Raw genomic sequence first — 13,449 nt, 5'->3', positions numbered from 1 at the left:
TTCTGACATACATAGTTAAACTGATCTGCAAAGTAAAGAATGGTATAAGAAATAAAATCAGAGAGAAAATACAGGAAGTGAAAGATTGCTTCAATAAAGTGGCAGAGATTTTGAAAAAAATAAGCAGAAATCCTCAAAATGAAGTAATCAATAAAACAAATTACAAATTTAATAGAAAGCGTCACCAACGTATTAGACCATTTGGAGGACAGAACCTCAGGCAATGAAGAAATATAATCTTGAAAACAGAGCTGACCATGGAGAGAAGAAGTTAAAAAAAAAACATGAACAGAACTTCTAAAAACTATGGGATAACAAAAGACCATATTTAAGAGGTCCTAGAAAAACATATACCAAAGTCTGAAAGAAAATCAATACCAATCAAGAATTCTATATCCAGCAAAATTAAGTTTCAGATTTAAAGATGATAAAAACCTTCCAGGATAAACAAAATTTAAAAGAATTTGAAACTAGAAAGTTTGCACTACAAAATATTGTCAACAAAATATTCCATGAAGATGAAAAAAAAAGAAAACCAGAAAAAGAAGAAATATATGCTAAAGAAATAGTCAATCAAAAGAAAAATTAATTTAAATTATAAACTGGAAATAAAGCAAAATGATTGGGAATACAAATCATATATCAATTATAACCTTGAACATTAATGATCTAAACTCATCAATCAAAAGACATAGACTGGCAGATAAGATTAAAAAAGAAGATTCAACAATATACTGTCTCTAGGAGACTAATCTCCTAGGAGGACATTCACGGACTGAAGGTGAAAGGATGGGAAAAAACAAATCACTTACAGGGACCACATAAACAAGCAAGACTTTCTATCCTCATATCAGATACAGTGGACTTCAAATCAAAGCTAATTAGAAGGGACAAAGAAAAACATTTCATATTGTTTAAGGAAATTATACATCATCAACACAAAAGACATTACCATCCTAAATATTTATGCACCCCCAAATGGAGCATCTATATATATTAAACAAACCTCTTCCAATATCAAGAATCAAATATACCACAACACAGTAATAATAGGTGACATTAACATGCCTCATTCAACACTGGATAGGTTGTCCAAAAAAAATTAAATAAATAGGCTATAGAAGGGATGGGGTAGTGGCTCAGCAGTAGAGCGATTGCCTAGCACATGTAAGGCCCTGGGTTCCATCCTCAACACGACATAACATAACAATAAACAAATAAAATAAAAGTATTGTGTCCAACTACAACTAAAAAATAAATATTAAAAAAGAAGCTATGGAACTCAAAATACAATTAGTAATTTATACTTAATAGACATAAAATATTTCAGCTATCAAGTACTGAATACACTTTCGCAGCACGTGGATCCTTCTCTAGAATAAATCATATGTTATACAACAAAGCAACTCCGCAAATACACAAAAAATAGAAATACTACCTTGTATTCTATTAGATCATAATAGAATAAAACTAGAAATTAATGATTAAAATTTTAAAAATATGTTTTCTCTGTTATAAGGAGGCTGACTCATAGTGGAGTAGAGAGGGAGAGCATGGGAGGAATTGATGAATACTAGATAGGGCAGAGGGGTGGGAGAGAAAGGGAGGGGGCAGGGGTAATGATTAGCATGGATGGTGGAATATGATAGACATCATCATCCAAAGTACATGTATGAAGACATGAATTGGTGTCAATATACTTTATATACAACCAGAGATACGAAAAATTGTGCTGTATATATGTAATAAGAATTATAATGCATTCTGCTGTCATTTTTTTAAATCAATAAAATTTTTTGATCCAGTTATTCCACTCCGTGGCATATACCCAAAGGAGTTAAAATCAGCATATTCTAGTGACTTGGCCACATCAATGCTTATAGCAGTTCAATTCACAATAGTTACTCTATGGAACCAGTCTAGGTGCCCTTAAACAGATGAATGGATACACAAATTCTGATACATATATACAATATAATATTACTCAGCCTTAAAGAAGAATGAAATTATAGCACTTGCTGGTAAATGGATGGAACTAGAGAATATCATGCTAAGCCAAATAAGCCAATCCCAAAGAATCAAAGGCTGAATGTTTTCTCTGATGGGGATGTTAATTTACAGTAAGGAGAAACGCTTGGGAGGAATAGAGGTATTTTGGATTAGGATTAGATAGAGGCAGAGTGAAGGAAAAGGCTGGGCATGGAGGTAGAAAAAACAGTAGAATGAATTGAAGATTATTTACCTCTGTGCATATATGATTACAAGACCCCTGTAACTCTACATCATTTGCAACAAGAAGAATGAGATGTTATATTCCGTTTATGTATGATGTGTCAAAATGCATTCTATTGTCATGTATAACTAATTAGAATAAATAAAAAGGGGAAAAAATCAATTTCATTTAAATCTTAAGATCTCATTTTTTTAGTCATATGGGTATTTCTTATAGAAACACATCTATATACATAGGATAATTCACATAATTTCCAATTCTCAAAGAGTTTGTTTAAAGATTTATATTAATGTTAATCAATTCTTATTTTTATCTACATTTTACGAGAAGAATATATGCTTATCTGTATACATTTTGCTATATGTTTGTGTGTGACAAAATCTTTAGGCAATGCTGATAAGGTCCATTGTTTCATTTCCACTTAATATAATTGTTTTTAAGAGGTTAATTAAATATATTATTAGGACCACCAAAAACCATAATAAAAATAACCCTGTTTTTATTTAGAAAAATAACTTCCAGCTATAAGTATGCTTTATGACTATGCCTAAATATCTTGAGAATAGTAATAGTGAAAGTTTAATATGCTAATAAGAATGTAATTTACATTTATAGCCTAAGTTTAAGTAATTCTCATATAATTTTATTGTATATTAACTAGGTTTTTCCTTTTATATATGTGCATTAAATTCCAGCTTTTAAAAGTCACCTAAGATGTAATTAATTTATAATAATTGCATTGTGCATTTTAAATTTATGCCTACATACTGTTAAATGAAACTCTAAATATTAAATCAAATATTGAGGATCAAAGACACTTAAAATATTTTGAGAGTTTATTTAAGAGGTTACAAAACTGAATGAACTATATCTACCTGTAAACAGAACAGTATAATGGGTAAACAAGGTGTGGATCACCTTAAAAATTTTATATTTAACCCTGAGTTTAGTCAGACACAAAATCTCCCCAGTCCTAGATTCTATCTCTGCACAATTATGGACCTTACTGCTGCAGTAGAAAGCTGACAGAAGTAAAATTGCTAGCATTTATAATTGGTTAAATGGAAAATTAAGAGGATTCCACAGATGTTTCATATAATCAAAAATTTTTTCTACCACATATTTTAAGTTTTATGCTTTACTTTGAATGAACCCTAGGTACAAAGTAATATATAACAAGTTTTTCATTTAATTCAATTAAAATATATAAGACTAAATATTAAAGAGTATTTGGAATTTTATGCAAATGTACATTTTGTAAATACATGTGATTATGAATATCAATTTTTATGGTAAATTTTTATTTTGTTAAAAATATTCTGAATATTAGCATGGCTATGATATTCATAAAAATAATAAGTGTCAAGACTTATACAAATTATTCAGAAGCATAAATGCTGAAATGTAAAAGAGAAACTATGTTCTCCTCAGTAAAAAGAAATACTATTAGCTTTTTAATTTCATTTATGTGTAACTGGATATTAAACTGTGACTTTATTTCTCTTTTAGCTAAGATCCCCCCAAACTGCTGGCAGTTACATTTAATATCCAGAATGAGCCACTGGGTCATTTTGTTGGTTTTGTTAAAGAGATTTCTATAAACATGTTTTGCACCCTTGACTTCTTATCTATTGGAGAACGTAAAGGACTTAACATCAGAAATGCAATAAGAGGTTTAGGATTGGAGGGTATCTTCAGACAGTATTATCTGTTTACTTTGAGTCCTTTAGACGATGAAAGTGGGATGGTGTTCTATCTCTAATACAGAATAAACTGGAAAGGGCAGGCTATCAAAGAAACCATTCAGAGTTTCTGATGTGTCTATTGGAATTTTTCTGGAAGTGAGGGATGGGTGTTGGACTAATACCCAGTAAGTGACAGTGGGTAAGTGACATTGACTGAAATTACTGCCATGTGGAAAAATGGAAAGAAGGATGAGAAAGAAACTGTATTCCCCCTTTAGGGATGGCTCAATGTTCAACATTGTGTTTCTTTTAAACCAAATACATAGCTCTAGAAATGGACAAGAAGAAGGAGAATGACTTTGGGCTGTCCTTTGAGCATGGCCAAGAGGTAAACTTGAAGGGTAAATGGAACACCAACAGAGAGTACCTGTGATCCTCTGTGCAGAGATTGCCAGCTAGCTAGGGCGTGTTTAACCCATTCTGAAAACTGAGAGACTCAGTAACAGAGGGAAGGATGTTCCAGAAGAAACCATAAAATTGCCCTGAGTCTACTGTGCCTCAGGACACTCACAGGAAATATATTTTAGATTGATGTCTGTTGATTTGATTTTTTTTCTGTCATGTTACTTGTTTTTGCATCATTACCATCTCTAGAAAGAATAGAGACTAGCTAACATCAAGTAACCAAAAATGAAAGAAGTGCCCCCTTCCCAACCTAGACTTCTCCTTGGAGGCCAGGAGGAGAACTTGACATTGATGGAGTTTGAATTTCAATTACAATACTGAGTTGGATGAAAATTTTAATGAAATAAAACACTGTGGAGGATAAACTTACCACAAGATATTTTTATTACTTGACAGTGACAAATCTTTTTATATCATAGAATGGTTAGTGAAATGAAGGTACAGTTTCAGCCAGAAGACAAGAATTAGTATTATAGCCTTAAAACTTTACCCTGAGTTCTTTGCTTGTTCAATGAATCACTTAACTTTGCTGCAGGTACTGTGAAGTTCTTCATAGCATGTACAGAATTATTATTTACTTTGATGTCACCTGTGACCATTTAAAACTCTTTGAACACTGATATATCTGTCAAAAAAAAATGGTTAGAAAAAGAGAAGCCACTAAACACATTCCAGAGAAGAGAGATTTCAGTTCTGGGAATTAAGAGTTTTAGACAATGAAGAGGGTGATGAAGAGTGAAGGTCAGGGATCTTAGCTGCCCATGATAGATTTTAAGAGCCTCCTAGAAGTCACTGTGAATTATATAACCACTGGAACAATCATAATTATTTCAGGGAAGCACCAATAGGGTTAAATATTGAGAATCATCATCCCACTGCCTCATTTCCTTATAATGCTAAAGTGAGTGATTCAAGGATAGATGCACCTGAAGCAGCAAGGGTCATGGCTGCTCCTTCTATTCTACTTTTCAAACCATGCATATGTGTCTCTTACTGGCAAACCCTATCTGCCACAGAACTGCTAAGGGCAGACAAATCTAAAAAAAAAAAATGCTATATTGAAAAGCATTGCAGTGCTCTAGAGTTCCCAACCAAAATACACCACAATTAGCTTGACACTTAATTGTGTCTTTTTCCATGATTTTTCTACAGCAACTTATTTTATTCCTACAGTGTGATATCTTGCATTTTTAAGTATGTTGTTCCTGAAGTCAGGAGCTATGGTGATTCCATTATTTATTCATATGACACATAATGGAAGCATTGACAACTTTTGGTTATCAATTATGCTCTGAGTATATGAAATGAAAAGATGCCTGTCATTTGAAACATTTTCTTACATTCCACCCATATGTGAACAGAGTGAACACTCAAGTGTTTATTGAAAGACAGAGACCATGAATGAATAAATCATAAGCAAATAAATAAAAGCTTATTTTTTTTGTATGTGGGCAATAAGAGACTCTTTCTCCCTGGGACAACAGAATATTATAGCAAAAAAATATCTTCAAGATGTTTGAGACTGGGTTTCTGTGCTTTGTGTCCTACAAGCACAAACTGAACAATTTGAATACAAATTCACAGATGAATAGTTTGCAACTGTTTTTTGCCCTGCACAAAAGGAACCATTTAATTTCAATTGGGTGCTGGTCATATGGATTTTAAGAAAAATAGTTTCAGTTTAGGATTTTTTTTTAGGAGAGATTCCACTGCATATCACATGTTGAAGCATATTGTGAAACATGCTTATTCCTGATATACTATGAGTTGAATAAGTCACATTTCCTTCTAGCTTTACTGCCTCAAACTATAGTGGAATATTAACAAGAACATAAACTGAGACTTCAAGGGCAATAGGTTGGATTGGGAAGACATCCCCAAAGTCCAGCATACTGTGATGCAAGTTGGGATACTAAAAGGGAGGCAGCCCTGGTGGTTCTTAAAGACAAATTGAATGTATCTGTATAGTCTTTTGTGAAACCAGCTTGAAGGGCATTTTTTTCAACATCCCCATATTGGTCTTAAATTTCTCAGCTGTATATGTAGTGAGTGATTGGGACCTGGCGGGTGGAGGCTGAGCAGGAATTATCCAGTCTGCTTTAATTGCTCTCATATACAAAATGCTCTGACTCAGACTTGAATTATTGTATTTTTCATATATTCAAGTTGTTTCATTTTCAAATATACTTGGTCTTGGAAGGTTAAAAATGTAAAGTACAATTTATCAATAAAATAAATGTCAAGGGAAAGGACAAAATATCATTAAGTGTGTCTGAATGGTAAGTTCTTGAGGTGACAGCAATGTGAAGTGAACATTTAAAGATGAAAAGAAAATAGCTCTGTTATTTGTGTGATCAAAAGAATATCTGGGTGATCAATTATATATTTAAAGCTACCAGACATTTCTTTTGCAATGTCTTTTCAAAGGAACAAAATGTCAGGGCATGACATGTAGTTTTAGTTAAGGTTTGTAAGTTCTTTTTCTCCATAGATGAAATGGTTAACAATTCTAGCATTTATACAGTGCTATTTGAGCTTACAACTAAATAATCTTGACATGAAGGATGCTCTTGTTTCACTGGTGGTGGTTTTAGCATTTCTAGAAACTGATTCATTAAAACAGGTATGTTGGGAGAGCTAAAAGAAGAAAGAATACCAATAAGAATATCCAAATTTTGACAGTCCAGGCTTTGTCCATTCAATCCATTCTGTCTTCTTTCGACTTGACATTTCACTTTATCTCCCTTTATTTTTTTCAAGCAGATTAGAGTTTCTGAAATGTATGATTAGGTTCATATAACTATTTCTAAATTGAAGTGACTGTAGAATATTCACTCATTTATTATTATTTCTTCTCAAAATTACTAGTAAACCAGAGAATCTCTGCATCTTCCCTTAAGCAGAGTACGGTCCATTTAGTAAAGTTCCTCAACACTTTGAATAGAATATGTGAGCCCAGAGTCAAGACATTTTTTTTTTTTTTTGGCTCAAGGCTTTAGAAAGGAGGACAAAATTTTTCTGTGCAGGGTGAGGAAAGAATCATTTGTTTCTTCAGAGAGAATTGGATAAGACCAAAGGGAATAAATAGGATATGTATACAGGATAGTGAGGAGCTGTTGAGACTAGGTCAGGGGAGGCTAAAAATCCTCTGAATGGTGAGTATTCAAAGTTCAGGATTAAAATGGTGGTAAGATTGTTCTGCTCAATGCTTTTGTTATGGTCCAATAAAAACACTTCCTCATTTCTCCCTCTTGAAATATTTAGGAAACTATTGTTTAAAACTCTAAAATATGGAGGTTAGTGTTTTATCTAGTTAAACAAAGAACATTCCCATAATTGAATAGTTCTTTTTGCTTCAATTAATTTTTGCCTTATTTTTTAAATAAGAATTTTAATTTACAATTTTACACTTTTTCTTTATCTGCCAACACTTATAAAAGCTTTACTTTCTGAACTTTTTTCTACACAGCAAAGGCTAATAAAATTGCCTTTACATTCATAGAAAAGAAATACATGCTTTGTACACACACACCCACACACACACCAACATACACACATATTCTTGGGATAAATCTTTTGGAATAGTGGCCTTTAAAATTTAAAGTACAATGTATTTGTTTTTATTATTAGAGCATTATAGCTATAGATAGTATTTAATTCAGTCCCCACTACCTCGTTTTTCCTTCCCATCCTCCTTCACTGGATTCTTCTTCCTTTACTAATCTTCCTTTCATTTATTTATCTATTTATTTATATTGGTTATTTTCTACATATTAAACTATATTGTATTTGTATAATGGTTCCATATATTTGAGTTCGACCATGACAATTTTGAAATCCATTCATAGTAAGATAAATTCTTAAAATCATATTTATTTGTCCAGTGACATAAAATGTAATCGATAGCCAAATTATTACAGATTGATAATTCAACTGTATCATATTCATTCCATTATTCTGTATGTGTCAATGTGTGTAGAGCTTACTTTTCATAAAGTTTATTTTGTTTTTCAGAATATCATCACATCTGAAAATTTACCCTATCACCTGATCATTATTGGGAAAAAGGGATATAGAGAAAGAAGACCAAAACTGAGATGTGAAAGTGTAAAGGGGGTAGATAGATGAGAATGGTGGAAACAGGAGGTTAATAGAATAATTCTATATAATAAGCTCACTGTTGTGACCTCCCACAAGCTTTCTTTGCAGAAAAGCAATCTGCCTACAGCCTGACCTGGCCTGAGTGGACAGGATATGTCACATTCCTCAGTAAACAGAGGCAGGAGACAAAGGCTAGTCAGTCAATGCAAGTAATGAATGATGGGGGTCAAGAGGATGAGGCCCAGATGAGGCCTGGTTATCAAAGAAAAAGGTTGTTAACAGTTAACTTTCTTGATTACATTCAAATTTGCTACAGATTAACTCCTGCGCTCCTGTTCCTTTCTGCCCTCAGGCATGTACAAGGAGAAAAAGAGAAAGCAAGGATTAAAAGGGGAATTCTGGGATCTACAAAAGATCAAGGCACACCTATGCCCATGGACTCCCAGCTCAGGCCTCCTTTTCTTTGGAGAAAGAGTCTGCTGTCTCTGACCCTTTCTTAAATAAAACTCACTTTCCACACTTGCCTCAGCATTTCTCAAGTGTTTAATATTCAACACCAGGGGAATAAGACCCGTTCTTGATCTCCAAGATCAGTATCAGCAGTACATATCACTTGTATTTAAAGTTTTCCATTTAGATCTCTAAATTGAAGGAAATAAATGGTATATTATTGAGTAGTTAATGGCCTGCAACCATGAGGCATGTTTTTCAACATCCACACTTTTTTTTTTTTTACCACTATCTATTAGAAGAATTTCTTCTTAAGTAAGGGCAGATACTGAACTACATAATTATTCTGGTTTATTTACTCTTAAATTCTATTAGCAATAATCGCGCCTCGGATAAACCTCATTGGCTACGATACTGCCACTGCGCAAAGCTGTACTCTTAAATTCTAAGTGGACAAACAGATTACATATGTAGATTCCCATCTATATCAAATGATATGAAAGAAAGTGGGTTCCATGGTAAGGATCAGAGTTTGAAGATGTTTAAAATGCTTTGAGTAAAAAAAAAAAAAAAAAAAAAAAAAAAAAACAAGAAAACTTTCGTGATTTTCTTACTGGTGAATTTTTAGATGCTTTTGTAAGACCTAGTAAAAGTGATACCGCCGGCTATCAGTGAGGAGCCCTGCTTCCACACATGTTGAAGTAAAACATTAGAGAAGCAGGCCAGGGCAAAGGAGGGTTTATATAAAAAGGAACCCAAACCACTGGAGCATCTCCCAGGATGGAGAAGGGGGCCATAAGCTAGTATCCTGGTATCCCAAGAAGTAAGGGTGTTCTGTCTCTTTTATACATCCTAGACTTTCTTTGTTTTCCTGCTCTCTTCCTCCTTATTTTTCTCCTTCCTGTGTAGGTGACTAGGCCCAGGAGATGCTCTGATGACATGGCCAAAAGGTAAGAAGTGGACGGAAAAGGGAAAGGACCAAATGGAGTGATCTAGGCAGGACAGTAGCCTAAGACACATTAATTAACAACTTTTAAACTCTCTGTAGGGAGAGACAATTCTTGGGACAGGTTACCTTAAGCAACAAGTTGGAACAGGGGCAGGTTATCTTGATAAGCATGGAGGAAGGGCTCTGAAGTCTTCAATTCCTCAAGGGTGGTATCCAGCTTCTCAGACCCAAACCAACTTGCATTTTCTCCAAGGACCTGATCATCTATCCACACATTAACTGCTTGTCTTTAATTCTAGCTTCAGAAATGCCTAGATTAAAAGGAAATAACTACAAGACCAGAAACTACATAAAATATAGTGACTTACTAAATATTTCAACAGTCAACAAATGATTTTACATTTTAAAAGAGCAACACATTTAGGTCAGAGCTCCTGAATTCAACATATGGCAGATTTCCATTGTCTGTTTTAAATAACAACCAAAAGGGGAATAGAAAAATGGAGAGGAGTAAGACAAAATGAAATTGATATGCCAGGCCCAGGGGCCTTCTTCTGGTTCCTTTTTTATGTAATGCTTTTAATAAAATAGATGATGCCTGCAAGCCAACTTTTGCAAATAAACAATGCAGGTTTTTGGCAGCCTTAACAGAATTCTTATTTTCCTGACATATATGTTTTGAAACACTTTATTGTTCATATTATTGATGTCTTCATATCTTAAACTAACAAGTTATTTTGTTGTTTTTTGCTTTTGCTTAGCAAATCTATTTTGAACTGTCGGTAAAGTTCAATGAAATGTTAATATGAAATAAATGGTTAGGGTAATTGAACATGAAATTTATGTTTATTTTAATATCCTAACCAGACAAAACACATAAAAAACACAAATTATTTTATGTATGTTTTTATATAAGGAACCAAAAACAAAAATCCTTAAACCAAAGCAAAGCACAAGTTTTATGTTGTGCAATGTTTTATCTATATCTTCAAGAGAAGAAATACCCTTTTCTGGAAAGGTCACAAAGATAGTAAATACTTACTGAAAAATCATTATATAGAAGAAAACTTTCCTTGCCTAAAAGTTGAGAAATGTTTAAATAAGAGACATTTCAAAATATTGTAATACATGTGGATATAAGCATGTATAAATTCACCACTCTTCTAGAGTTTGCAAAAAATTAGTTTATTTGGTAAAATATGACTTCAAACATAGCAATTTGAATGACTGAAGGAAATAATCTTGAATAGACTTTTGCCAGCATGAAAACTAATTTCTGGGTATACATTTCATGTCCCTCTATTTTTTTCTTTCACTAATGGCATTTATTCAATGACCAAAGCATCCAACGTATTCCTCCCAGGAACTTTTTCCCAACACCATCTGCCTGCCAGAGGCTTCTCAGTCCTCTAGAGTTAACTATGTTATTCCTTGATGTCTGTATATTCACATGCATCTGTGCCTCCTTTTATATTTCAAACTCTTTACTTTTAAGTCTCCTTTATGAAATTTAACCTCAGGGTTCTTCTATTCATTTTCTTCCTCATGATCTCATCCACCCCTTAGAGCTAGTTGCCCTCTGGATTATTCCATCTAGATATTTTACTTGGAGTTGAACTAATGTATCTATATTTAATCACTACCTTTTTCTTGGAATATGTTTCATCCTGAATTTTCAAAGTCTATGACAAAATCCATCTAGTCATTTATGTAAAAAAAATTTAATTTAATTGATTTCTTCTTTTTATGCGTTTGATACTAAGTACTTTTATTTTAAATGCTGTCTAAAAATGTTTCCTCCTGTTACTAATGCAGGGCACCAGGTCCTTCAGGGGGATCTCCGGTCTAGGTTCTTGGAATCTTGAACAAAGAATTGAGCAAGATACCCAGGAAAAGCAGTTAATGCATAGATTTATTGAAAGTCAAAGTACACTCCACAGGCAGAGTGGGACTAGTGGGAGAGAAAGGCTCAAAGTACTGTCTACACAGTGGAACTCACATTTATTGGGCTATGCTAATTCTCTCTCTTCTCTTCTGGAGGGATCTAGGGTTGATTGGTACTTTGACTGACAGCTGAGTTTGACAATTTTTTTCTACTGCTCAAGTATGTTAGAGTCTGTAAACAAGTCAGGATGGTGCCTGGCATTTTGCCAGAGGGAGTGGTTTGTGAGATGGCACCAGTGAGCCATTAAGTGTGGAGATTCCTTATTGGTTGACTGCTGTATCTAGTTTATGTTAATTAAGATAAGCTGTGTGGAATGTATAAATACCTCTGTTGTCCTACAATAAATGGCTCCTACTCCTGCTGTATCAATGTACACAAGTTGCTCATCACCCCCGGTTATTTTGCTGCAGCTGGACTCCTGCAGATGGTGGCCCATATGGGGAGCCCTGGGACACTCGGGGGGTAAGTGACAAAAAAAAAAGCTGCCTGTCCATAGATAGGACCGGGGCAAATCTGCTCGTCCCTAGGCAGATAGGGAGAGAGGAAAAATGGCCATTTTGAGAAAATGGAGAAGATTGATACAGTATGCTTGTGTCTTGTTTTGTCTTGAAATGTTGTATTGTTTTTATGATGAAAATATGGAAGGGATAAGAAGTAAATTGATAAGGGAAGAAGGCACCCCAGTGGAACCAAGAGCAGTTAGGGCATGTGTTGATGGAAGCCCAGGAACTCTAGTCAGAAAGAAAAAGAAAGTACAGAAGAAGAAGAATTATCAGGAAAAAAGTTGCAGCAAAAGTATATTACTAAATACTTTTAGTTACCAGAGGGTAACGAAAGTTTTTTTCTACCCCCACACTCTAGTGCACAGAGAGGAAGCAAAACACAATGATAAATTCACTAGCAACAAGCTAAATTTATGTCAGTATCTCAGGCTACTCCAAGAGCCTGATAAAGGCATTTCCCTTTAGGATCTTGAATTTCTCCTGCAGTGTTCTAGCTAACTCTCTTTAACAGCAACATGGCCCAGTTTCCCCACACAGGAGGGGGTTTCAGGCTTATTGTTTAAGTGGGGCTGAGAGCCTTAGGGGTTGGTAACCTGTACATGCCCTATTTCCTACCTAACACTCCCACCCATCTCTGTCATCTTAGTGAGTTCTTTCTCTAGATAATCACTCTTGAGTGACAATGAGGAAGTAACTCCTACCATCTTCTTTTCACCTTGTCTCTTTTAATCCATCTGTAAACTGTCATTTTGCAGGTGCCTCTAGAATGCTAATCCAATCATGTTATAAATTTGTTGAAACTCTTTCAACACTGTCTTCTTAAATTTGTTCTACAGGTATTAACTAAAGTTACTCTAAAAATATTATGGCATCAAGTACATATGAAAATGTGTTGAGCAATTTTTGTAGTATAATTCTTCTAAGAACTTTTAATAAGCCCTAAGTAAATTTTTAAAAAATTAATTCTAAAAATCTTTCTGTTTCTTTTTTTCTTCATAAAATTTATTTATTCTTCCAAGGAGCACCACACAGAACCAGTACATCCTGTGACATAATGCAAAAATTAGATCAGTATTAATGCTGACCTGCTTTGTATGACAAAAAGGGCAGTTAATGAA

The 13,449-nt window shown here is 34.0% G+C and overlaps 1 protein-coding gene and 1 pseudogene across 1 annotated transcript in view; both read right to left on the bottom strand.

Annotated features, from left to right (window-relative positions):
- Positions 1–13,449, bottom strand: part of Eys (EGF-like photoreceptor maintenance factor) — a 1,574,159-nt gene that overhangs the window by 725,424 nt on the left and 835,286 nt on the right.
- Positions 9,243–9,366, bottom strand: LOC144256755 (U4 spliceosomal RNA; annotated as a pseudogene).

Source organism: Urocitellus parryii, chromosome 8 (genome assembly GCF_045843805.1).
Source record: "Urocitellus parryii isolate mUroPar1 chromosome 8, mUroPar1.hap1, whole genome shotgun sequence".
Classification (NCBI taxonomy): domain Eukaryota; kingdom Metazoa; phylum Chordata; class Mammalia; order Rodentia; family Sciuridae; genus Urocitellus; species Urocitellus parryii.
Note: the sequence above shows the minus strand (reverse complement) of the source record. Positions and strands in the feature narration are given on the sequence as shown.